The 17,308-nt window shown below is 35.8% G+C and overlaps 1 pseudogene; it reads right to left on the bottom strand.

Moving 5' to 3' along the window:
- Positions 1-5,696: 5,696 nt before the first annotated feature.
- Positions 5,697-5,797, bottom strand: LOC116583955 (annotated as a pseudogene).
- Positions 5,798-17,308: the final 11,511 nt, after the last annotated feature.

The raw sequence follows: 17,308 nt of genomic DNA, 5'->3' as shown, positions 1-17,308 counted from the left end.
GATTTATATGCTATCAGGACAAACACAAAAACACAGAAACACTGGTGGAAGAAGATGGGAGAGTTTTTATAAATTCTCAATGTGTGCGAGGAAGGTTGTTTTGATTCTTCCTGGATGTTTCTTGATATCTTTGTTAAAGGACTCAACTTTCCTAAGATAAAGGGGATAAAAAATTGGTTTACCTATAAGGGTAGTATTGATTGGGGTAAGGAGATTACTTTGAAGTTTAACTCTATATGAATATTAGAGGATAAAAATAAAAAGGAATAAACTAGACTAAACTAAACTAAAATTAAAAAAAGGAATTCAAAAAATAAAAATGCAAAAGAAAAACATAGGTGTATGTATCAAAAAGTTCAGGTTAGAAGGTTATTATGGAATTTGATGTACTGTACAGCTCGCTGTGATGGTAAATAGGTTAAAAAAATTACCTATGTGTAAAAAAATAAATAAACCAGAAGAGTGGGAATGAATGAAAAATAAAATTTTTCCTATGAAGTAGTGGTTGTTCTCTTGTTTCCTATGAAGTTGTGGTTGTCCTTTTTTAATCTCTCTCTTTTTTTTTCTTTTTCTTTCTTGGTTTGTTTTCTGGGGGAGGGCCTGCCACATGGATTGTCAGTCAATGATGTTTCCTGAGTTAAGTTCTCCCACCCCCCCTCAAGGAGGTGGGCTCTGAGGAAACTGGTTTTTTTTCAGGCTTTTGTTCTCTGGCGATTTTTATGTTTGTTCACTTTTTTTCTCTCACCTTGACCGCCTTTGATGGTTTTTGTAGTTTTAGAGGAAAACAAACCGCACCCTGATCTCCCTCTCAGAGAGAAGCCTCAGTCTGGGTGCAGAGCCAAAATAAGCTCCCCCCTTGCCCTCTGGCAGAGCAGGTTCCAAGTTGCAGACTCTGGGGACGTAGGTTCTCTTGCTTGTACCGAAAGCCAAGGCAGTGGCGGCTGTCTGGGAGCTCCTGACCACCAGAGAGGTTCCAAGCAGCAATTGGACACTGAGATTTTCCCGCTGGCCTGAGCTAGGAGTGCCTGGTCTTGCTGGGTCTAAGAGTGCCCAGCTTGTGTGCACTCAGGGGTGGCTATGGGTCACGCATGAGTCTCAGGCACTGAGAACGGGGCGCAGGTCCTAGAGCACCAGGCTGGGCTTTTGCGCCGGCTGGGCCTTTGTGACTCTGTCAGGGGAGCATGAGGGACGTGCGTGCATTTCTCAGGCTTTGTAGTAGGTCCTGCGTGTTCTGCCGATCTGCGTGGCTCCCATTCCCTCACAGGATCTAGAACCCTCGCATTCTCGGGCGTGCTGGCAGCTTAGGGACCAAGACCTGGTTTCCTCACCCCACTCTCTCTGCCTCAGCGCTGGGGAGGCTGTCCTGGGATCAGAGACTTAAGCCCCTGTCTCTAGCAGCCCCAATTCCCACAATTTCCCCCCGCGATCCTTTGCTCTTTTGGAATGCTTTCAACCAGTCTCCAAATTAATGCTGGTCCCCACACACAGGGCACTCTCGCTCGTATTCGGGTATTACTTTCCAACTAGTCGCCTCTGCTGGCTCCCTCCCCCCAATATCAGTCCACCCTTCCCACTCTGCTTTACCTGCTAACTGTCGTCTTCTGCCCCTGTAGAGATCCAGACATGGATAATTCTGATCTCAGGCTGATTTCATGAGTGAATGGAGTTCTTTGGTAGGTAATCAGCTCACTTTGGGGTACCAGCTGAAAAGGCACCTCCTCTTACTCCCCTGTCTTTTTGTCCCCCCCTCAATCAGTGATTTTCTTATACACTAACAAAGAAAATACAGAAAGGGAAATTAGAGAATCGATTCATTTACTATAGCAGCAAGAACCATAAGATACCTGGGAATAAACCTAACCAATGAGGTAAAGGATCTGTACTCAAGGAAATACAAAACACTCATGAAAGAAATTAAAGAAGACACAAGAAGATGGAAGACCATTTCATGCTCTTGGATTGGAAGAATAACATGTTTAAAATGTCTATACTTCCTAGAGCAATCTATATTTTTAATGCCATTCTGATCAAAATTCCACTGGTATTCTTCAAAAAGCTGGAGCAAATAATCCAAAAATTTGTATGGAACCAGAAGAGACCCTGAATCGCTAAGGAAATGTTGAAAAAGGAAAATAAAACGGGGGGCATCACGTTACCTTATTTCAAACTTTACTCCAAAGCTGTGATCACCAAGACAGCATGGTACTGGCATAAAAACAGACACATAGACCAGTGGAACAGAGTAGAGAGCCCAGATATGGACCCTCAACTCTATGGGCAAATAATCTTTGACAAAAGAGGGAAAGTATACAGTGGAAAAAATACAGTCTCTTCAATAAATGGTGTGGGAAAACTGGGCAGCTATATGTAGAATAATGAAACTCGACAATTCCCTTACACCATACTCAAAGATAAATTCAAAATGGATAAAAGACCTCAACATGAGACAGGAATCCATCAAAATCCTAGATGAGAATATAGGCAGTAATCTCTTCGATATCAGCTACAGCAACTTCTTTCAAGATATGTCTCCAAAGGCAAAGGAAAGAAAATAAAAAATAAACTTTTGGGACTTTATCAAGATCAAATCTTCTGCTAGGAGAGGAAACAGTCAAGAAAACAAAGAGGCAACCCACGGAATGGGAGAAGATATTTTCAAATGACAGTACAAACAAAAGGTTGATATCCAGGATCTATAATGAACTCCTCATACTCAACACACTCAAAGCAGACAATCATATAAAAAAATGGGCAGAAGATATGAACTTCTCCAATGAAGACATACAAATGGCTATCAGACACATGAAAAAATGTTCATCATCACTAGCCCTCAGGGAGATTCAAATTAAAACTACATTGAGATACCAACTTAACACCAGTTAGAATGGCCAAAATTAGCAAGACAGGAAACAACATGTGTTCGAGGGGATGTGGAGAAAGGGGATCCCTCTTTCACTGTTGGTGGGAATGCAAGTTGGTGCATCCTCTTTGGAGAACAGTGTAGAGATTCCTCAAGAAGTTAAACATAGAACTTCCCTATGACCCTGCAATTGCACTCCTGGGTATTTACCCCAAAGATACAGATGTACTGAAAAGAAGGGCCAATCTGTATCCCAATGTTTATAGCAGCAATGGCCACGGTCGCCAAACTTTGGAAAGAACCAAGATGCTCTTCAATGGAAGAATGGATGAGGAAGATGTGGTCCATATACACTATGGAGTATTATGCCTCCATCAGAAAGCATGAATACCCAAATTATGAAGCAACATGGATGGGATTGGAAGAGATTATGCTGAGTGAAATCAGTCAAGCAGAGAAAGTCAATTATCATATGGTTTCACTTATTTGTGGAGCATAACAAATAGTATGGAGGACATGGGGAGTTAGAGAGGAGAAGGAGTTGGGGGAAATTGGAAGGGGAGGTGAATTATGAGAGACTCCCAACCTCCCACCCCCCCACCACTTAAAACCCCTCAGATTGTTTTTCAGAGTACATAGGCTCTCATGGTTCAACTCCCCTTCCAATTTCCCCCAAATCCCTTCTCCTCTCTAACTCCCCACGTCCTCTCTGCTATTTATTATGCTCCACAAATAAGTGAATCTACATGATAATTGACTCTCCTGCTTGATTTATTTCACTCAGCATAATCTCTTCCAGTTCCGTCCATGTTGCTACAAAAGTTGGGTGTTTATCCTTTCTGATGGAGGCATAATACTCCATAGTGTATACGGACCACATCTTCCTTATCCATTCGTCTGTTGAAGGGCATCTTGGTTCTTTCCACAGTTTGGCGACCGTGGCCATTGCTGCTATAAACATTGGGATACAGATGGCCCTTCTTTTCAGTACATCTGTATCTTTGGGGTAAATACCCAGGAGTGCAATTGCAGGGTCATAGGGAAGTTCTATGTTTAACTTCTTGAGGTATCTCTACACTGTTCTCCAAAGAGGATGCACCAACTTGCATTCCCACCAACAGTGAAAGAGGGATCCCCTTTTTCCACATCCCCTTGAACACATGTTGTTTCCTGTCTTGCTAATTTTGGCCATTCTAACTGGTGTAAGTTGGTATCTCAATGTAGTTTTAATTTGAATCTCCCTGAGGGCTAGTGATGATGAACATTTTTTCATGTGTCTGATAGCCATTTGTATGTCTTCATTGGAGAAGTGTCTGTTCATATCTTCTGCCCATTTTTTGATTTTATTATTTCTTTCCTTCTGCTTATTTGGGTTTGTTTGTAGTTCATTTTCTGAGATTCTTTTTTTTAGCATGTTTTAAAAATAACTCTTTTTAATCATAGACAAATTATCAACACAAATTAAACATTTTTCCTTAGTATAAAATATTTTGTCAGTGTTCACATTTCTACTTCCAACATCTTTTTTTAAAAATTAAATTTATTTATTTTCAGCATAACAGTATTCATTATTTTTTCACCACACCAGTGCACCATGTAATCCGTACCCTCTATAATACCCACCACCTGGTACCCCAACCTCCCACCCCCGGCCACTTCAAACCCCTCAGATTGTTTTTCAGAGTCCATAGTCTCTCATGGTTCAACTCCCCTTCCAATTTCCCACAACTCCCTTCTCCTGTCTAACTCCCCATGTCCTCCATGCTATTTGTTATGCTCCACAAATAAGTGAAACCATATGATAATTGACTCTCTCTCCTTGACTTATTTCACTCAGCATAATCTCTTCCAGTCTGAGATTCTTTAGATAGAAGACCAGGTTGATTATTTGGGATTTGTCTTGCTTTTTCATAGGTCTGTGTTACTATATACTTCCCTCTTAGGACCATTTTTTGTTGCATCCCAAAGGTTTTGGATGCCTGAGATTTAATTTTTGCTTATTTCCCATATACTTTTTGATTTCTTCTTTGATTTGTTGGTTGACCCATTTATTGTTTATTAGCATGATATTTAACCTCCATATACTTGTGGTCCTTCCAGATTTCTTCTTGTGTTTGATTTCGAGTTTCATAGCATTGGCATTACGGTAGGAAAGAAAACAAATGAACATGGTATAACTTCTATTTTTGAATTTGTTGAGGTTGGTTTTGTGACCCAGTATGTAATCTATTCTGGAGAATGATCCAGGTGCACCTTAAAAGAATGTATATTCTGCTGTTTCAAGATAGACTATTCACAGTATACCTCTTAAGTCCATTTGATCCAATGTATCATCCAAAGCCATTGTTCCCTTGTTGATTTTCTGTTTGGGTAATGTGTCCAACTATGTGAGTCAGGTGTTAAGGTCCCCTACTACCATTTTATTATAAAGTACTTCCTTTATGTTTGTTATTAACTGCTTATGTCTTGGGGAGCTCCTAGATTGATTGCCTAAATATTTATATTTGTTATATATAACCTTGTTGAACTGTCTCCTTTATTATTTTATATTGTTCTTCTTTGCCTCTGTTTAGAGTTTTTGTTTTAAAGTCTATTTTGTCCAATACAAGTATTGCTACTCCAGCTTTGTTTTGATGTTCATTTGCAAAAGTGAAATTTCTCTACCCCATTGCTTGCAATCTGCAGGTATCATTAAGTCTAAAATGAGTCTCTTGTTGGCAGATTATTTTGGGGCCTTACTTTTGTATCTCATCTGTCACCATAAATCTTTTGATTGGAGCAGTTTGTCCATTCACATTCAAAGTAACAATAGATAGGTATGCATTTGTTGTCATTTAAAAAGATGGAGCTCTTCATGAATTTTTGTGTCATCCTTGTGTGGGGGTATGCTAAACTTCTCTGTCTTTTCTAATTTTAGTGTGTGTGCTACCAAAGCAACCACTGTTTTGTTTCTTACATTACTTATTTCTTCCCTTCCTTAGTATATTGCATCTTAATATATCTTGTATTTCTCTATATATTACATATGGAATAAAAAATAGTGTTTTATATACATTTGCATACAGTTTGTGTATTGTATTATTTTGTATCTTCTTCTTGGGTTTGGATTAGAGTTTGCAATATACATTTACAATTCATACAAATCTACTTTTAAATAATGTATTCACTTCACAGGTATTGCAAATTCTTTATAATTTTATATTGTATGCTTTATAATATAATTTCCTTATTCCTCCCTCTCACCTCTAGGACCAGGGTTCTCCTCGATTTAACTTATACACTAGCTAACATAATCAAATATATTATCTCTATTATTTTGGCCAAACTGTTACCTGTTACATCATTTTGAAAAATGAATTATTTTACCCTCACTTATACACTTTATAATATGTTCTAATACCTTTCTTTGTGTGGATCTATTTCAGACATGTATCATTTTTCCTCTTTCTAAAAACAAAACAAGACAAAACTTTTTTAAATAAATCCTCCAGGGTAGTTCTACTGAGAACTACTTTCAATTTTTGAGAAAATACTTCTCCTTTACTTTTGAAGAATTTCACATGGCACAAAATTGTAGGCTGGTGGTACTTCCTTCTTGCTTGTATGGCTTCTGAGAAGATGAATGTAATTCCTATCTTACTTCTCTATAGGTAATTCTGTCCTCTGGCTTCTTTCAAGAAATTTTATCTTTAAAATTTTGCAGTTGAATAAAATGGGCCTAGAAGTAGACTCAGAGCATTTTGGGATTTTTGGTCTTGTGTCTGGAGGGGACACAAATTAATGGGGGGAAGGTGCACAAGTTACATCATAATTGTTTCAAATATTGCTTGTGTCCCCCCCCCTTTCTGGTATTCCCTTTATACCTATGTTATACCTTTTGTACATGTCCCACGTTTAGGATATTATATTCTTTTTCTTTCTTTCCTCTTCTTTTCTATTTTCACCTTGGTTTTCAATTTGGGTGTTTCTATCATCAATGCTCAACCTCAGATATTCTTCCCAATCATGTACACTAATGAATCCACCACAGTCATTCTTTATTTTGTCTGTAATAATTTTGACTTGTAGAATTTTTTCTTAGAATTTTAATCTGTTACATTATCCACCTGTTCTCACCTTTTCTTGGCTTTTACCATAATGATCTTAGCATATTAATTACATGTTTTTAAATTCCATGGTCTTGATAATATCAACATTACAGCCATATTAGTTGTGCTTTCCATCTTTTCAAACTGTGCTTTTTGCCTTGGCATGTCTTCTAAGTTTTTGTTGAAAGGTGTACGTGATATATTAGCTAAAGCTGCTGTGACTAGTATTTTAAGTCATTTGGTGGTAAAGTCTGTGGGAGGACAACAATTTAATAGTTCTATGATGAAAACTCAATGCTTTGGTGAGCTTATTCCCCTACATTGTTCATTTTGGCAATGCCTCTCATTCATTATCCTCTTCCCTGTTTCTTTTTAAGGATAACATGGTTACACGTGGTTGGAGTTGAATATTTACCTTCTTGGTATTGGTTAGGCTCTGATTAAATCCCACCATGTTAAACTCCAGCAAAACATTTTCTTCTGAAGTCTCATGCAACCCCCACCACTTCCTCCAAAACCCTCAGTTACTTCCTTAGGGCCCAAGCGTTCAGGCTGATTTTTACAAATATATGGTGATGGTTGTTTTCACACTAACAACAACAGAGTTGAGCAGATGTGACAGAGAGCATTCATATTCCCTGTAAAGGATAACAGACATTTGCAATCTGACCATGTAGAGACAAAATTATGTTGACCCCGACCAAACTTTTACTGATATTTCAGGAAATGATTATGTGGAAGGGATTGAAATGAGAGAAAATTACTTCTGCATCTTCACATATTGTTATCTAATGTGAAGAAACATGATTTTGACCCTTTAGTGGTATTTAATTTTACTATAATGCATCATGTGATAGCATAAAAATCTCTGACACAAGGCTGTAGAGACTGGTGCAATAACTCAATTTTATATACATACAAATGGATGTATATATTTAAATACCATACATTTTTGTTTTTGGCAAGTTATTGAGGAAATAAATTCATAAATATTTTTAAATAATAAAACTAAAGCCTTCCAAACTGCTCAGTTTATTCAAAATCTACATCATAATCACTTCTAAAAATACTTTTTGTATATAAAATATGCTAAATATTTTATCTATGTAATACACTCTTAAACATTTTTCACACTAGAAAGGATACTTGACAAATGCCTCCACATCACAGGTAGATCTTTGCTTATAAAGTTGAAACCTGCGTTAAAACCGGATATGCTCTCTAAAAGAAAAACACAGTATTATTCACACCACATAAACAATGCCATTATAAATTTTGTCAATATTGAGTCAGACTTTCAAAAATATCAAATACTGTGCTAGTCTACTAGATTAGCACACCATAACCATTCCCAAACATACACAGTCTGGCAATATTTAAAACAGATACATTTATATTTAAAAACAAATGATTATTCTAGAAGATGTAATGTACTCCGGTGTGTACTATTTTCAAGTGGGAGTAAAAAAACTGATGGTATACCAATTATGACTACCAAATACAGAGAATGACTTTTAAAATATACCAGAATTTGCATCAGATAATTTCTATTTTTTCAAAGTAGCATAACCTTCAAATCACATTTACTCTAGTTACATGCCATGGAACACCTCTCTGGCCCTAGTTATTTTCTTCATTCTTTAAACAGAATTCAGATGAGAGTATTATTAAAGTCTCTTCTACTCTGGACTCCATAATCTGTGTTGTTCAAACATTTAAAACTTCTCTCAGTTATGTAGAATCCATAATATGCATTTCTGAATTACTCTAATTGGTGACCTTTTCAATAGTGCAGTATTTAATACAGATACTACTTAATAGAGTCACAGTGTCAACTAACCAATATAGAGTATAATGTAGGTTGTATGTATGCATAGAATAACTTTTAAAAAGTAACATAACAATTTAATTGTTTATCAAGTGATGGATGGAAAAAATATTGCTTATGTGTATAATGTAATGTTATTTAGCTATAAAAAGAAAGAATTATCTATGTTAAAATATGAGTGAACCTTGAAAACATGCTGAGAAGCTGAACACAGAGGATTAAATATTATATAATTTATTCCATATGACTAACCCAAGATATGCAAATCTGAGAGAGATAAAGTCATTAGTAGTTGACAGGGACCCAGGGAATACAGAAAAATACAGGATGATTGGTTAATAATTATAAGTCTTCTTTTTGAATTGTACATGTTAAATGGGTGAATTGTACACACACACACACACACACACAGAGTATTTCAATAAAGCTCTTATTAAAAAGCAACACAGAAAATCTTACACGACCAAATGAATCAGATTATATGATCTTCATGCATATGGAACAATTGTATACTTAAGGCAGTCATGCTGTCACTTTTATAGTTATACAAACACAGTTTAGAAATTATGTTTGAATAAAATTTATGTGTCATGCATAAATTATTTTGTGGTCCATTTCTTTAATCTTGTTTATTCCTGTTCTTTAACCCATTCTGCTCTTGCCATTAATGTGGGCAATTCAGATAAATCTAATAAATAGCAATTATTTAACTTCAGTATAGATCTAATTTTCCCTTGGCAGAAATGGGCTTGAACCGTATCTATAAATACTCAAGATTTTTTTTCTACTCTTTAAATTTTATGTAATGCTTATTAAGAACAAATTAAGATGATGATAACTGATCATATTTGTTTTAAATAAAAGTAATGAAGGGTTTATCATTGAATTTATACCATTGAAAATATATGTGATAATGATTTTCTGAGAGACTGCCTCAATACCTACCTGTGTACTAAGGTGCAGTGGATGTCTTATGTACAATGTATCAACTTGGGATGGATGTTTCACTTTTATTAAATTAGTGTTACAACATAGATGAACCCTGAAAACATGCTAAAATAAGCCAAACACAAAACATCACATATTATAGAATTCCATTTATGTGAAATTTCCAGAATAGATAAATCTATAAAGACAGAAGCAGACTAGTGGTTGTCTAAGTTTGGGGTGGTTGAGAGGATAAGGACTAGGAAATGACTGCTAATGAGTACAGGATTTCTTTTCAGGATGTAGAAAATGTTCTAAAGTCAGATTGTATCATCCTATAAATATACCAAAACCACTGAGTCATACACATTAAATGGGTGAATTTTATTGCATGTGTGTTATGTCTCAATATATTTTTTAAAAATGAGCAATCATTTGGGAGATATATTTTTCAAATGTAAATTTCCTAATTCTGCCCTAAAAACTGTGATTTGCTAAGTCCAAGAAGGAGCCCAGGAACCTGCACTGTTCATCTCTCCAGTGTATTGTGATGCTGGTGGTTCAGGAACTGTACTTCAAAGAACATTACCTTGAAGGTATAGGTATCCAATCGCTTATGCAACAAAAAGATGAAAATAGTGGCTCACTTGGTTAAGCATCTATCTATAGCTAGGGTCCCAGGATCAAGCCCTGAGTTGGATTTCCTACTCAGCACGGAGACTGTTTCTCCCTCTTCCTAAGACCCTCCCCCTCCTCATGCTGTCTCTCTCAAATAAATAAATAAAATCTTTAAAAAAAGGAAAAAATACTGTGCATTTCCAATAACATACTGTGAATTTCCAAAGAATAGTGTACAGAAACTTGAACATTTTTTAAAAGATTTATTGTTTCTATAAACTGGGTTGGCCTCAACTCCTTTCCAGACAGGTAGACAGGCATGATATAAATAAGATATTAGTTAATTAAAAGTGGTTTGCATAGATGAATAGATACAGTTGTGAAATGTTATAGATAGATTTACAATGGAAAGGCAGCCATGAAAGAAAATGAGATCTTGCCATTTGCAACAACGTGGATGGAACTAGAGAGAATAATGTGAAGAAACTGTATGGCACATAAAAGTAGCTCACTAGTTAACCAACAAGAGGTATTACTATGAATCCTACTGAGATATCTAGCTTATGTGAAGATAGTATTATTCTTATTTAAAAATTGAATATATTTTTCAGACTACAAACATCAAACTGAACTCTAGTTTATATAGTTCCTTCTGAATTCATATGCCACTTCACTTATTTTAGAAATTTTATTAAAAATGTACTTCTATTCAATAGAGCATAGTAGACTAAATGATTATTAGACTTTATCTTTAGCTTACAAATGGCTGGATGGTTCCACTGAATGTTGTACCAATCATAGCCTCACAAATGTGTGACTATTCTACAGATATTATTTTTTAAATGATTGGTAAGTTATCTATGGAGCATTTATTTTTACATACAACTATTGCCAATAAGTAAATAGAATTAAAATGGAATATATGATAACTTTTCATTTTTACTTTACTTGCTTTATGTTATTCATATATTTATTAAATATATAACAAATACATTATTTATTAGTGGCTCAGTCTATCATTAAAATCAATCTGGTATGTACGTCAAATAATTTTATAGTCACTATGAATCCTCACATGTATTGATTAATGAGCTACTTTAGCTTTTGTAATTCAAGACAGGAAGTATAAGAAAATGATAAAGGACTTGAAGTGTGAAATAATCGATTATTTTTCTTAAAGAAATGTTTTGTGTTCCATACTGACCTTCTATTCTGAAAGGTCTTGGAAGATGTTGACCCTCTCAAAAGGGGGAATTTTCATTACTATTACCACTTCTGGGAATCAGACTCATCTACTAAATAATTTAGCATATTAAGAGCAACACAAGCATACTCACCTCCTGATAATGATGTGTTAGGAAGTACTTAGCAGTACTTATAAAATTTATCAATTAAAAAAAGAATCTTAGTTTAAGTAAGTCTGTGAACTTTAGTAAATATTTTATAGGAATTCTGCAGAAGGAATACGTATGTTAAGACATCATGATGAAGGATGTAACCAGATAAATTCAAATTGCCGAAAATTCTATTTAAAAACGACTTAAATTCTTCAACAAATAAAAGACATTTCAGAAAAGAAAATAGGAATGGAAAATTTTAATTAAAAGAGACTTAAGAGATGTAGCAACCAAATGACACAAGTCAATTCTAAAAAGACAATTAGGGAAAACTGACTAAATCATGGGAATCAGGAATTATTATACTTATTTAGGTTTGATGAAGGAATATGGTTATTTTTAAGAAGTCATTAATTATTAATGATAATTACATTAAAGAATAAAAGAATAAGATGCATACTTTAAAACACTGTGAAATTACTGAGGTGATTAGATTAAATACTGGCAAAATTCATAATTTTTGAAGTTGGGAGGAAGATTGATGAGGTTAGTTATACTACCATCTATATACGTATTACTGGCACCAGATTGCAATTTGGACCTTTCACTTGGTCTAACTTGTCTGTTTCTTTCCAAATTTCCATGAAAGTTTTATATTAATGATTTATTATATAGAATATTTATGTTTGTAAATAAATGTGTTTCAATCAGTTAAGCATCTACCTTGGCTTAGGTCATGATCCCAGGATCTTGGGATTGAGTCCCAGTCTCTGCAGAGCAGGGAGGCAGCTTCTCTATCTGCTTCTGTTCTTCTCCCATATGCCCCTATTCCCACACATTCTCTCTCTCTCTCTCTCTCTCAAATAGGTAAATAAAATCTTAGAAAATATTTTTTTAAAAGAACGCTTATGTTTTATTTTGTCTGTCAAGTTATTCACCGTTAGTATTTTATTTATTCTGAAATAAGTTTATGGAAAGCTTGTTATCACATATTTTTCTATTATAAATACATAAAGATAGTATCACATTAGACATTGAATTTAATTACTGAAATTTAGCTATTGGTCATGCTAAATTTGAATTTTTAGGTCTTTTGAAAGCAGAAATAATTAGACTGGTGTACTGAAAGTGAAATAGGATATACAATTAGAAGCTTCAGTAACAATGTAAAGGAAATGTATATACTTGTATCAGTTTACCAAGAAGAATGTATAGTAGCTTGGGCCTATTGCTACATTACTGATATACTTTACAAAGATAAGAACAGGACAAATCCATGGACATTTTCCAAGGACTGGTGAATGGCAAGTGTCTGAAGTAGTATTACATTGAGAAAATATACATAGGTCTACTTGGGAAGCTTAACTGCTGTAGAGTTGCAGCACGTACACAGTAGCCAACTTGGGGGCTCATAGGCAATGCTATCTTGATATTCATTACAATCTTGCATGTTAGTAAGAGGACAATCATGTAGACAGGTGACAAAGTCTCCCACAGAAAGGCCTCTGGGTCCAATGGCAAGTGAATCCTTGGGAAGAGGAAACAACAAAATCAGACAATGTGTGAACACAAACTAACTGATTAATTATAATAATCTAAGCAAGCTATGGATACTGAGTTAATGAAGTAGGATATTTAGATAATGCAGAAAATACTCAGTTAAAATGCTTTGAATCTTAGAATATTCTAGGATTTTGAATTTTTGGTGAGTGGGAAAAAAATCCACCTGCTGACTGATAACATTAAGATGAAAACAAAGTGTGTCCCATACAGCTAATTTACGTTTTGTGTGTGTATGTGAAATTAGTCATTTTTCCATGTGTCTTTCACTTTCCTGTTCTCTAAACAGGGAAATGTGTAAGATATTTCCTATATAAATACAGCACCAAATATGCAGACAAAACTCTTAGCAACATAAATCATACTCCCAGTATGATTTCATACTCACAGCAAATTTCTGTTCTCAATGTCTGAATAAAACTTCTGATTCTATAAACATTGGGGTACAGATGGCCCTTCTTTTCACTACATCTGTATCTTTGGGGTAAATATCCAATAGTGCAATTGCAGGGTCATAGGGAAGTTCTATTTTTAATTTCTTGAGGAATCTCCACACTGTTCTTCAAAGAGGCTGCACCAACTTGCATTCCCACCATCAGTGTAAGAGGGTTCCCCTTTCTCCACATCTTTTCCAACACATGTTGTTTCCTGTCCTGCTAATTTTGGCCATTCTAAATGGTGTAAGTTAACACCTTAATGTAGTTTTAATTTGAATCTCCCTGAAGGCTAGTGATGTTGAACATTTTTTCATGTGTCTGATAGCCATTTGCATGTCTTCATTGGAGAAGTGTCTGTCCATATCTTCTGCCCATTTTTTGATATGATTGTCTGTTTTGTGTGTGTTGAGTTTGAGGAGTTCATTGTAGATCCTGGATATCAACCTTTTGTCTGTACTGTGATTTGCAAATATCTTCTCCCATTCTGTGGGTTGCCTCTTGACTGTTAGCTTTGCTGTGCAGAAGCTTTTGATTTTGTTGATGTCCCAAAAGTTCATCTTCGCTTTTGTTTCCTTTGCCTTTGGAGACATATCTTGAAAGAAGTTGCTGTGGCTTATATCGAAGAGATTACTGCCTATGTTCTCCTCTAGGATTCTGATGGTTTCCTGTCTCACATTCAGGTCTTTTATCCATTTTGACTTTATCTTTCTGTACCCCAATGTTTATAGCAGCAATGGCCACAGTCACCAAACTGTAGAAAGAGCCATGATGCCCTTCAATGGACAAATGGATAAGGAAGATGTGGCCCATATACACTATGGAGTATTATGCCTCCATCAGAAAGGACGAATACCCAACATTTGTAGCAACATGGATGCAAATGGACGAGATTATGCTGAGTGAAATAAGTCAAGCAGAGAGATTCAATTATCATATGGTTTCACTTATTTGTGGAGCATAACAAATAGTATGGAGGACATGGGGAGTTAGAGAGGAGAAGGGAGTTGGGGGGGAAATACCCAATAGTGTGATTGCAGGGTCATAGGGAAGGGGTATTTAATTTTGTAGTGCATCTCTACACAATTTTCCAAAGTGGATGCACCAGATTTCATTCCCACCAACAGGATAATAGGGTTCCCTTTTCCCCACATCCTTTCCAACACATGCTGCTTACTGTCTTTTTTCTTAAATTTTATATATATTTTAAATTTCTTTTCAGTGTTCCACAATTCATTGTTTATGCACCACACCCATGCTCCATGCAATACATGCCATCTATAATACCAAACACCATGCAAAACCCACCTCCCACCCCCGCCCCTTCAAAACCCTCAGATTGTTTTTCAGAGTCCATAGTCTCTCATGGTTCATCTCCCCCCTCCAATTTCCCCCAACTCGCTTCTCTTTTCCATCTCCCCATGTCCTCCATGTTATTCCTTATGCATCACAAATAAGCAAAACCATATGATAATTGACTCTTTCTGCATAATCTCTTCCAATCCTGTTCATGTTGATACAAAAGTTGGGTATTTATCCTTTCTGATGGAAGCATAAGACTCCATAGCATATATGGACCAAATCTTTCTTATCCCTTTGTCCACTGAATAGCATCTTCTCCCATTCCGTGGGTTGCCTCCTTGTTTTGTTGACTGTTTCCTTTGATGTGCAGAAGCTTTTGCTCTTGATGAATTCCCAAAACTTCATTTTCACTTTTGTGAAATGTGAAAATCTCCTTTGTGAAAACTCCTTTGCCTTTGGAGACACATCCAGAGAATTTGCTGTGACCAATGTCGAAGAGGTTACTGCCTAAGTTCTCTAGGATTCTTTAGGATTACTGCATCACATTGAGGTCTATTATCCATTTAGAGTTTATTATTGTGCGTGGTGTAAGAGAATGGTCTAGTTTCATTCCTCTACACATGGCTGTCCAATTTTCCCAACACCATTAATGGAAGAGACTGTCTTTTACCCAAGGGATATTTTTCCTGTTTTGTCAAAGATTATTTGACCATAGAGATGAGTGTCCATATCTGGGGTCTCTACTCTGTTCCACTGGTCTATATGTTTGTTTTTATGCCAGTGCCATGCTGTCTTGGTGATCACAGTTTTGTAGGAAAGCTTGAAATCAGGCAACATGATGCCTCCAGTTTTGATTTTGTTTTTCAATATTTCCTTAGAAATTCGGGGTATCTTCTGGTTCCATATAAATTTTAGGATTGTTTGCTCCAGCTCTTTGAAAAATGCTGGTGGAATTTTGATCGAAATGACATTGAACATATAGGTTACTCTAGACATTATGGACATTTTAACAATGTTTATTCTTCCTATCCAAGAGCATGGAATGGTCGTCCATCTTTTTGTGTCTTCTTCAATTCCTTTCTTGAGTGGTCTGTAGTTTCTCAAGTACGGATCCTTTACCTCTTCAGTTAGGATTATTCCCAGATTTCTTATGGTTCTTGGTGCTATAGTAAATGGAATTAATAGTGTAATTTCCCTCTCTGTAATATTTGTTATTGTATAAGAAAGCAACTGATTTCTGTACATTGATTTTGTATCCTGCCACATTCTGGAATGCTGCACAAATTCTAGTAGTTTGTGGGTGGAGTCTTTTGGGTTTCCCATGTAAAGTATTATGTCATCTACAAAGAGAGAGAGTTTGATTTCTCATTGCCAAGCTGAATACATTTTATTTCTCTTTGTGTTCTGACTGGTGTTGCTAGGACTTCTAACACTATGTTGAATAAGAGTGATGACATTGGGCATCCTTGTCATGTTCCTGATCTCAGCGGGAAGGCTGTCAGATTTATGTGGGATTTTATGAAGTTGAGGAATGTTCCCTCCCTCCTATATTTTGAAGTGTTTTAATGAGGAAAGGATGTTGGATTTTGTGAAATGCTTTTTCAGCATCATTTGAGAAGACCAAGTGTTCTTCTGTCTTCTCTTATTGATTTGTTCTATCACTTTAATTGATTTGTGAATGTTGAATTACTCTTGCAACCCAGGGGTAAATCCACTTGGTCCTGGTGGATAATGTTTACAATGTACTATTGGATCCCATTACGTAGGAAGTTGTAGAGAATCTTGGCATGCATATTCATCAGGGACATTGTTCTGAAATTCTCCTTTTTGGGGTGGTCTTTGCCTAGCTTGGGGCTCAGGGTAATTCTGGCTTCATAGAAAGGGTCTCGAAGTTTTATTTTTGCTTCAATTTTTTGAAACAGTTTCAGGAGAATAGGTGTTATTTCTTCTTTGAAATTTTAGTAGAATTCCCCAGGCAATCCAACAGGTCTTTGGCTCTTGTTCTTTGGGAGGTTTTTGATCACTGCTTCGATCTCCTTGCTCGATATTGGTCCATTCAGGTTGTTAATTTCTTCCTGATTCTGTTGTGGAAGTTTATAGTTTTCCAGGAATGCATCCATATCATCTAAGTTGCTTAACTTATTGGCATATAACTGTTGATAATAATTTCTGATGATTGTTTCTATTTCCTTGGTGTTAGTTGTGATCTCTTCCTTTTCATTTATAATTTTATTAATTTGTACCTTCTCTCTTTTCTTAGGATTAGTTTGGACAATTGTGTATTGATCGTATTGATTCTTTCAAAAACCGGCTTCTAGTTTCATTGATGTGTTCTATGGCATCTCTAATTTCTA

Source organism: Mustela erminea, chromosome Y, assembly GCF_009829155.1.
Source record: "Mustela erminea isolate mMusErm1 chromosome Y, mMusErm1.Pri, whole genome shotgun sequence".
NCBI classification, from domain to species: Eukaryota; Metazoa; Chordata; class Mammalia; order Carnivora; family Mustelidae; genus Mustela; species Mustela erminea.
The sequence above is the reverse complement of the archived record's forward strand: the minus strand, read 5'-3'. Positions and strand labels throughout refer to the sequence as shown.